The sequence below is a fragment of the Takifugu rubripes genome, chromosome 22 (genome assembly GCF_901000725.2).
Source record: "Takifugu rubripes chromosome 22, fTakRub1.2, whole genome shotgun sequence".
NCBI classification, from domain to species: Eukaryota; Metazoa; Chordata; class Actinopteri; order Tetraodontiformes; family Tetraodontidae; genus Takifugu; species Takifugu rubripes.
The window spans coordinates 3764886-3774514 of NC_042306.1; positions in this window are offsets into that span (position 1 = coordinate 3764886).

Below are 9629 nucleotides of genomic sequence, written 5' to 3' on the forward strand. Positions count from 1 at the left end.
CTTGGTTGATGGTCCCACTCTCATGCTTTCTTATCCCGGTGGTCTCCTTGATCAATTTTCTGAACTTTTTGTTTCTGACGTGATGATTTTTGCCATTATCCTGGTCTATGATATTCTGCAGGATTTTTCGTTTTCTTGTTCGCCTTTGTGGACTGGTGAATCGTGCTACTTCACCTATTCTGTTTGACATTCCTTTTTTCTTGTGGTGAATGGACTTTTCTATGACCATGAATCTTATGGTCTAGATTATTTTTTCCTAGTGATTAAACTGTTTGTTGTGGGTGTCGTCTATAGTGTTCAGATGGTTGGTGAGTTCTTGTGTACGTCCACATAATGTTTCACGAGTGATGGTGTCTATTGCGTGGGCGCTGTCTGAATGGCTTTGCTTTCTAGGTCATCCATGAAAATGCTCCTCATTATCATGATAGTGGGTCTCCCATTGCAAAGCCTTCTTTCCGTCTGTAGAATTTTGTTTACTGAGAATATATTGAATTGGCTACAAACAATAAAAGGGTAAAGATGTCAGTTAGGGTTGTGCATTTCTTCAGAGAAGAAGCTTTTCTTTAGGCCAAAATAATAAAACAATTTACCTTCTGAACTAAGCCACTATTAACTTAACCCCAAGTCAAACAAAAGAGATCACGGATCTGAACTCCCAAGGTTAACAAAACAGGAAAAACCAGCTTCAACAAAATATGGCAGTTCACCTCTACTGCTTCTCAATCAGCACTATTTAAGTTAGTGCTGATTGAGAAGCTTAAGGAAGGTTATTGCAACTCAGTAAAGTGAAGTGGTATCAATATGAAAAAACTCAGTTGGAGCAATGACAGCTTCCCAAACACAGAATTCAAGGATAGAAAAAAAGTCACACCCTTTACTACCCCTATCTGTCTTGACTCCTTCAGATTATATGTGGGTCAACACCTCCAGAACAGCCATTCAGGATGCCAGAACGCTGATTATCCTCAAGTGGGACTTGATAGCAATCTGCACCTTACAGAGATTTGCAGACCCAGAGAGATCTCTCATTCATTGGTAGAACATAGAATCAAAAGCAATGATCTCACTTAACATGATGACCTCTGACTCTGACACTGAAAATGTGAAATAGTCCTCATATATTCTTTTTCTTTCTTTCTTTCTTTCTTTCTTTCTTTCTTTCTTTCTTTCTTTCTTTCTTTCTTTCTTTCTTTCTTTCTTTCTTTCTTTCTTTCGGTGGTGGAAGGAGTGCGAGCGAGAGAGAGAGAGAACGAATGAAATACTGTGCAAAAACGCGTTTCCTATTTCTGTCTTTTTCTGTGTGAGTGTGAATGTTAGTGAATATAGTTTTATTTTCTGTGTGCTTTGTATTCATTTATTAGTTTAGCGAGTGTGTGTGTGTGTGAGTTTGTGGGGCGGCCGACCGCGTGCGGCCGTCATGGCGGCGAACGCCAACCTGAACGGGTTGAGCAGGAGACACGGAGTGAAGGTGGGAGCGGGCTCCGTGCTCAGTGTGGAGGAGGTGGCCCTGGCTGTGGGCCAGGAAATCGGTCACAGCGCCGTGAAGTCTGCTGCCCGCATGAACAGGGCGGTGGTGCTGTTCGTAGAGCAGGTGGAACAGGCGAACAGGTTGGTGGAGACGGGGATCACCGTGGGGGGGCAGTTCGTCCAGGTAACTCCACTGACGCAGCCGGCGGCACGGATTACCTTGTCCAACGTGCCGCCGTTCATCAGCGATGAGTTCCTGGAGAGAGAACTGTCCCGGCATGGGAAACTGGTGTCCCCCATTAGGAAGTTGATGTCGGGGTGTCGGTCGCCATTGTTGAGACACGTAGTGTCTCATCGCAGGCAGGTCCACATGATTTTAAACAACAAGGCGGAGGAGTTTAATTATCGGTTTGTTGTCCGTGTGGACGACTTTGATTACGTTTTATTTGCTACCTCCTCTGCCCTTAAATGTTTTAACTGTGGCGAGGAGGGACATCTCAGTTGTTTCCTGGCTTTGCCCATATGTTTGCTCAGCCGGAAGATCTCAGGGTCAGTCAGGTCCGACACCACTCTGTGTTTGATCCAATGACCGGCTGACTGGATGAAGAGGAGCTTGTCGGGGAAGTAACTCCGACTCCGCGGCCCGTTCTGGCAGCGAGGCGGTGCGGTGCGGAGGGGGGCCCCGCTGTTCCGGACGGCGCGGAGACGGAGTCGAAGGCGGAGGGAAAACGGAGTGAGTGTGTGCGTGTGACTGAGGTGAGTGGAGGGAGGGAGAATGTGGAGATGGTGGTGGAGGTGACTGGTGAGAGTGGTGAGGAGGGGAAGGAAATGGATCCAACTGGGGTGGCTTTTGAAGTGTTGGGCGGGCTGAGTGAGACTGGGGATGGAATGAATGAAATAAGTGAACTGGGTGAGGCAGGAGAGATGGGAGACATGGGTGAAACCGGTGAGCAGGGTGTAGCTGTAGGTGACGTGGGGCAGGAGACAGGTGAGCGCAGGGCGCCAGGGAAAATGGCTGGCGAGCTTGGTGTGGGAGGAATGAGCACAGGTGAGCAGGGTGAGGTTAGCGTTAGCACAGGTGAGCTGGGTGAGGGAGGTGCAGGTACAAGTGAGGGCAGCGGAGGGGTGCCTGAATGGCGGCCAGCTCCCGCAAAGCGGCGCAGAAAGCAGAAAAATGTAATGAACGACGGTGGTGACAGAAAAGCTGGACGGCTGGAGGATGCAGCCGCTGCCACAGATACCAGCGACCAAGAGTACATGTCCGATGCTAGTGAGCTGTCGAACACAGTGGCGGACAGCGAGAGGGATGACTTGTACCCCCCGAGCATGATCAAGAACTTTCTCACGAAGACCAAAGGCATGAGGGGCCCTGATCAATCAATCAATCAATCTTTATTTATATAGCGTCTTATACAATCAAAATTGTTTCAAGGCGCTTTCCAGAATCCCAGAGCCTGACCCCAGACAAGCAACAGTGGCAAGGAAAAACTCCCCTTTAACAGGAAGAAACCTTGAGCAGGACCAGGCTCATGTAGGGGGACCCTCCTGCTGATGGCCGGCTGGGTAAAGAGAGAGGAGAGGTGGGAGGACAGGTAGAGGATAGGATAGGTAGGAGAGGAGAGGGGTAGAGGAGAGGAGAGGTAGAGTGAAGGGGAGGTAGAGGAGAGGAGAAGGAGGAGGAGGGGAAAGAGGAGAGGAAAGAAGAGGAGAGGGAGAGGAAAAGGAGAAGGAGAGGAGAGGAGAGGAGAGGAGAGGGAGAGGAGAGGCACAGAGCACAGAAACACAAACAAAAAATATGCACAATCACTTCAACGGGGCCGGCGGTCATTATGCAGCTCCGATGGCAGTGATACCTGCAAATAAATAGAGGGGGGGGGGGGGAAGCAGAAAAACTACACAAGAATCAGCATAACTAGTCTGCTTGATGAGGAGAGGAAAGGAGAGGAAAGGAGAGGAAACCATGACCCAGTGGAGTGACAGAGGCCTGTCAGGTGATCATGTTTCCGGACCCCGGCAGCCTTGGCCTATAACAGCATAACTAAGATGTGACCTAACGATTAGACGACCCCCTAAGTATGATAATTTGTCTGTCTATGATAGTAGCTGGAACTACTGAATTAGTAACAGTAAGCTTTTTCAAAGAGGTAGGTTTTGAGTCTGATCTTAAAAGTAGCGATGGAGTCAGCCTCCCGTACCTGGACAGGGAGCTGGTTCCAAAGCAGGGGGGCCTGGTAGCTAAATGCTCGGCCCCCCATTCTACTCCTAGAAACTCTGGGAACCACAAGTAGACCAGCATTCTGAGAGCGGAGCGGTCTATTGGGCTGATAGGGTATCACTAGCTCCTCCAGGTAGGATGGAGCTAGGCCTCTGAGGACCTTGTAGGTCAGAAGAAGGGTTTTAAAAGTTATTCTAAATTTAACGGGCAGCCAATGAAGCGACACCAGTACAGGAGTAATGTGATCTCTTTTGTCAATACCTGTCAGAACTCTGGCTGCAGCATTTTGGATCAACTGGAGGCTTCTTAAAGAGTTGTTTGGACACCCTGATAATAAGGAGTTACAGTAGTCCAGCCTGGAAGTAACAAATGCATAGACTAACTTTTCAGCGTCAGGCTGCATCAGTAGCTTCCTGATCTTTGAGATGTTCCTCAAGTGAAAAAAGGCACTTCTAGAGACTAATTTAATGTGTGAGTTGAAGGAGAGATTTTGATCAAAAGTTACTCCTAGATTCCTCACAGAGAGACTAGATGTTAATGAGATACCATCTAGAGTGATCATGTGATCTAATCTATCCCTGAGAGGTTCAGGACCAAACACCATGACCTCAGTTTTTCCTGGGTTAAGGAGGAGGAAATTTGAAGACATCCAGGACTTTATGTCTTTAAGACAGGTCTGAAGCTTCACTAACTTCTCTGTCTCCTCTGGTTTCATGGATAAATAAAGCTGAGTGTCATCAGCATAACAATGAAAATTTATCCCATGCTGCCGAATAATGTTCCCTAAGGGAAGCATGTACAATGTGAAGAGGATTGGTCCGAGTACGGAACCTTGAGGAACTCCATGGCTAACCCTACTGTATGAGGAGGGAACGCCGTGGACATGGGCAAATTGGTATCTATCAGATAAGTATGATCTAAACCAGTCTAGTGCTGTCCCTTTAATCCCAATCACATGTTCCAGTCTCTGTAACAGGATGCTATGATCAACTGTATCAAAAGCAGCACTGAGGTCCAGCAGAACCAGCATAGAAACCAGTCCATGATCTGAAGCTATGAGAAGATCATTAGTGACTTTAAGAAGTGCTGTTTCTGTGCTGTGGTGAGCTCTAAAGCCTGACTGAAACATCTCAAACAGGCTGTTCCTCTGCAGGTGCTCCAGTAACTGAGTCACCACCACCTTCTCTAGAACTTTAGAGATAAAAGGAAGGTTGGATATTGGCCTATAATTTGCCAAGACATCAGGATCCAGTGATGGTTTTTTAAGCAACGGCTTATGATTTGGGGAGTTACTTCCCCGACAAGCTCCTCTTCATCCAGTCAGCCGGCCATTGGATCAAACACAGAGTGGTGTCGGACCTGACTGACCCTGAGATCTTCAGGCTGAAGAAGCACATGGGCAAAGCCAGGAAACAACTGAGAGAACTGTCCAACAAGAGCACCAGCTTGTAGGCCGACTGGCTGGGAAGGGATGGAGCCCCCCCCCCCCCGCTGGAGCCTGCGTGACAGGCCACCGTCGTTTTTTCCCTCTGTAGGACGGATCCTACTATGTCGGACCAGTGCCCATTTCTGTTCCGGGCGAGGGACAATGTTTTTTTGTGTGTGTTTGAATGTTGTAAAGGACACTTTTGGACCAATCGGACAGTGGACAAACTCCTTGTGGAGTAACTGTTTTTTGTTGATTCTATTTATTTTGTTGTCAGCACTGTTTTTTTAACAGAGTGTGAATTTGTGTAAATAAAGTGTTTGTGTAAAATCAAATCTTTCTTTCTTTTTTCTTTCTTTCTTTTTTCTTTCTTTCTTTCTTTTTTCTTTCTTTCTTTCTTTCTTTCTTTCTTTCTTTCTTTCTTTCTTTCTTTCTTTCTTTCTTTCTTTCTTTCGGTGGTGGAAGGAGTGCGAGCGAGAGAGAGAGAGAACGAATGAAATACTGTGCAAAAACGCGTTTCCTATTTCTGTCTTTTTCTGTGTGAGTGTGAATGTTAGTGAATATAGTTTTATTTTCTGTGTGCTTTGTATTCATTTATTAGTTTAGCGAGTGTGTGTGTGTGAGTTTGTGGGGCGGCCGACCGCGTGCGGCCGTCATGGCGGCGAACGCCAACCTGAACGGGTTGAGCAGGAGACACAGAGTGAAGGTGGGAGCGGGCTCCGTGCTCAGTGTGGAGGAGGTGGCCCTGGCTGTGGGCCAGGAAATCGGTCACAGCGCCGTGAAGTCCGCCACCCGCATGAACAGGGCGGTGGTGCTGTTCGTAGAGCAGGTGGAACAGGCGAACAGGTTGGTGGAGACGGGGATCACCGTGGGGGGGCAGTTCGTCCAGGTGACTCCACTGACGCAGCCGGCAGCACGGATTACCTTGTCCAACGTGCCGCCGTTCATCGGCGATGGGTTCCTGGAGAGAGAACTGTCCCGACATGGGAAACTGCTGTCCCCCATTAGGAAGTTGTTGTCGGGTTGTCGGTCGCCATTGTTGAGACACGTAGGCGGGGAAGGAAATGGATCTAACTGGGGTGGCTTTTGAAGTGTTGGGCGGGCTGGGTGAGACTGGGGATGGAATGAATGAAATAAGTGAACTGGGTGAGGCAGGAGAGATGGGAGACATGGGTGAAACCGGTGAGCAGGGTGTAGCTGTAGGTGACGTGGGGCAGGAGACAGGTGAGCGCGGGGCGCCAGGGAAAATAGCTGGCGAGCTTGGTGTGGGAGGAATGACCACAGGTGAGCAGGGTGAGGTGAGCATTAGCACAGGTGAGCTGGGTGAGGGAGGTGCAGGTACAAGTGAGGGCAGCGGGGGGGGGGGTCTGAATGGCGGCCAGCTCCCGCAAAGCGGCGCAGAAAGCAGAAAAATGTAATGAACGACGGTGGTGACAGAAAAGCTGGACGACTGGAGGATGCAGCTGCTGCCACGGATACCAGCGACCAAGAGTACATGTCCAATGCCAGTGAGCTGTCAAACACGGTGGCGGACAGCAAGAGGAATGACTTGTACCCCCCGAGCATGATCAAGAACTTTCTCACGAAGACCAAAGGCATGAGGGGCCCTGATTTGGGGATTTACCGGTACTTCCCCGACAAGCTCCAATCAGGCGGCCATTGGATCAAACACAAAGCGGTGTCGGACCGGACTGACCCTGAGATCTTCCGGCTGAGGAAACATATGGGCAAAGCCAGGAAACACCTGAGAGAACTGTCCAACAAGAGCACCAGCTTGTAGGCCGACTGGCTGGGAAGGGATGGAGCCCCCCCCCCCCCGCTGGAGCCTGCGTGACAGGCCACCATCGTTTTTCCCTGTGTAGGATGGATCCTACTATGTCAGACCAGTGCCCATTTCTGTTCCGGGCGAGAGACAATGTTTTTTGTGTGTGTTTGAATGTTGTAAAGGACACTTTTGGCTCAATTGGACAGTTGACAACTCCTTGTGGAGTAACAGTTTTTTGTTGATTCTATTTATTTTGTTGTCAGCACTGGTTTTTTAACAGGGTGTGAATTTATGTAAATAAAGTTGTTTGTGTAAAAATAAAAAAAGATCTTTCTTTCTTTCTTTCTTTCTTTCTTTCTTTCTTTCTTTCTTTCTTTCTTTCTTTCTTTCTTACAGCCTCTTGATTATTGTAAAACAGCACTATTGTCTGGAGGCTAATATTCATACAGATTTTACAACATCATTTACTGTGTATTCACATAATTTGAATAATCGAATGGATTATACGGATATTTGGACAGACATGCAGGTTAGGTTCATTGCTAAGTTGCCTGTGGGTGTGAAAGGGAGTGTTAACTGTTGTCTGTGTGTATTTTCTCTGCTGTGTGATTGAAGGGTGACCAAGCTATACCCTTTCTCTTGACCTTATTCTGCTGAGCCAGACTCAAACTCCCCCACAGTCCAAACAAGGATAAGAGATAATGAAGATAAAGGAATGACTAAATGATTAAGCTATAATAATATTAAGATACATCAATTTTTATTATTATATTTTACACAGTATTAAGCTCTCCTCCTCTCCTCTCCTCTCCTCTCCTCTCCTCTCCTCTCCTCTCTCCTCTCCTCTCCTCTCCTCTCCTCTCCTCTCCTCTCCTCCTCACCAAGTAGACTAGTGATGTTATTTCTTGTGTAGTTTTTCTGCTTCTCCCGCCCTTCTGTATTCATCTACAGGTATCGCCGCCTTCAGAGCTGCACACTGACCTCCGACCCCGCTGACCCACTATACTTGACTCTACCGGCAGCATAATTTACTTAATATAATGTATTTCTGTATGTATTCTCTATGATCTATGCCTATTCTCTCCTCTACCTCTCCTCTCCTCTCCTCTCCTCTCCTCTCCTCTCCTCTCCTCTCCTCTCCTCCCTCTAGGGTCCCCCTACATGAGCCTGGTCCTGCTCAAGGTTTCTTCCTGTTAAAGGGGAGTTTTTCCTTGCCACTGTTGCTTGTTTGGGGTTAGGCCCTGGGATTCTAGAAACAATTTTGATTGTAAAAGACGCTATATAAATAAAAATTGATTGATTGATTGATTGATTGATAGATAGATAGATTGATTGATTGATTGATTGATTGATTGATTAATGACTGCACAAATCAGTAAACAAAACAATGTAAATAACCGTAAACATTACAAAAAATGATTTGTGTGTATATAATATAATCATTTACCATATTCATGGGAACTAAGTGTAGGGCCCATATCACTGAAGAAGTGACCATTACTGTACTGCTAATTATCTGCTTTTAGTTTAATGAATTCTTTAAAATTCTGAATAGACAATAATCAAAAAAATCTAATAAATGTCATAATTTCTGTATTTTCAGCTTAACCCATCAATATTTTACCTGGTGGATGAGCAAAGATGGGGGACAGATTTGAGGTCACCAGTGAGGAAGAAGGCCCTTACACCTCTGCAGCTCCCCTCTGCCATGGACATCCCACTCCTACTCACACTCCCTGGTTTTCATTTTCAAGGACAACAACACCCTCAGCCAGCTTGCAAAGACCCCCACCTCTAACGAAAGTGTTCCATCCATTCTCCAACTATTAATCTAATTCATAGTCACAATAGTTCCATACTTTCTTTGGAACTGGAGGTGGCATGAAATTTAAGAGAGGTATGAATTCAGTAATGCCCCTGCTCTGTCCTTAATATGTATATTTTTTCTCCCAGTAAGTTGATAGTAAAGTAGTTAACAATCATGTTTATCCAGATTTTTGTTGATATTTTCTGTTGAAGGTTTGGATTTTGGCTACACAAAGAACAAGAACATATATCAAGATCTATAAAGAAAGAAGAGGTGGAGAAATAGGTGGGAAGGTGCAATAAGAACTCATATACAGTTATATTCACGTAGCAATATTCAGATCTGTAACAGACTGATCAAGATAATCCTTTTACACCACTTTGATTTCAGAGTTTCTTTAATCCAATTACAGAAACTCATTTTCAAGACAATCCGTTAACAAGTTATTGTCTCAATCCAACCATAAATGAACAACTGAAATGGAAGTGAAAAAAATGGGGGAAAAAAATATAATTTATTAACTAGGAAGTGGTGTTGTATTAACCTGCAGAAAAGACACACATCGCCACCTCTTGTTGAGGAGGTCAGTTGTCCAACCTTCTCCTGTAAACTGGGAAGAGGAATGGATTCTGACAAGATTCCAAAATTCAATTTTGAGCATAACATGTACAAGCTCTGCTTGTTAACGTACTGACTGAGATAAATGGTCAAAGAAGTTGAAGCTGTATTCTAAAGTTTAGAATTGGAACGCGACATTTAAAAATGGACTGAAACATAAGCAAACATTGTGAATATAGTTATAGTTTAATTAACCAGACACTGCCGATATCAAATGAAAATAAAGCTCAATCCTATTTATTTAAATAACATGTTTCAAAACAACCATAACTGAACTAACTGATGTGGAAAATGACAATAATGAATAAAAGTCATTCCTTTTAAATACGCA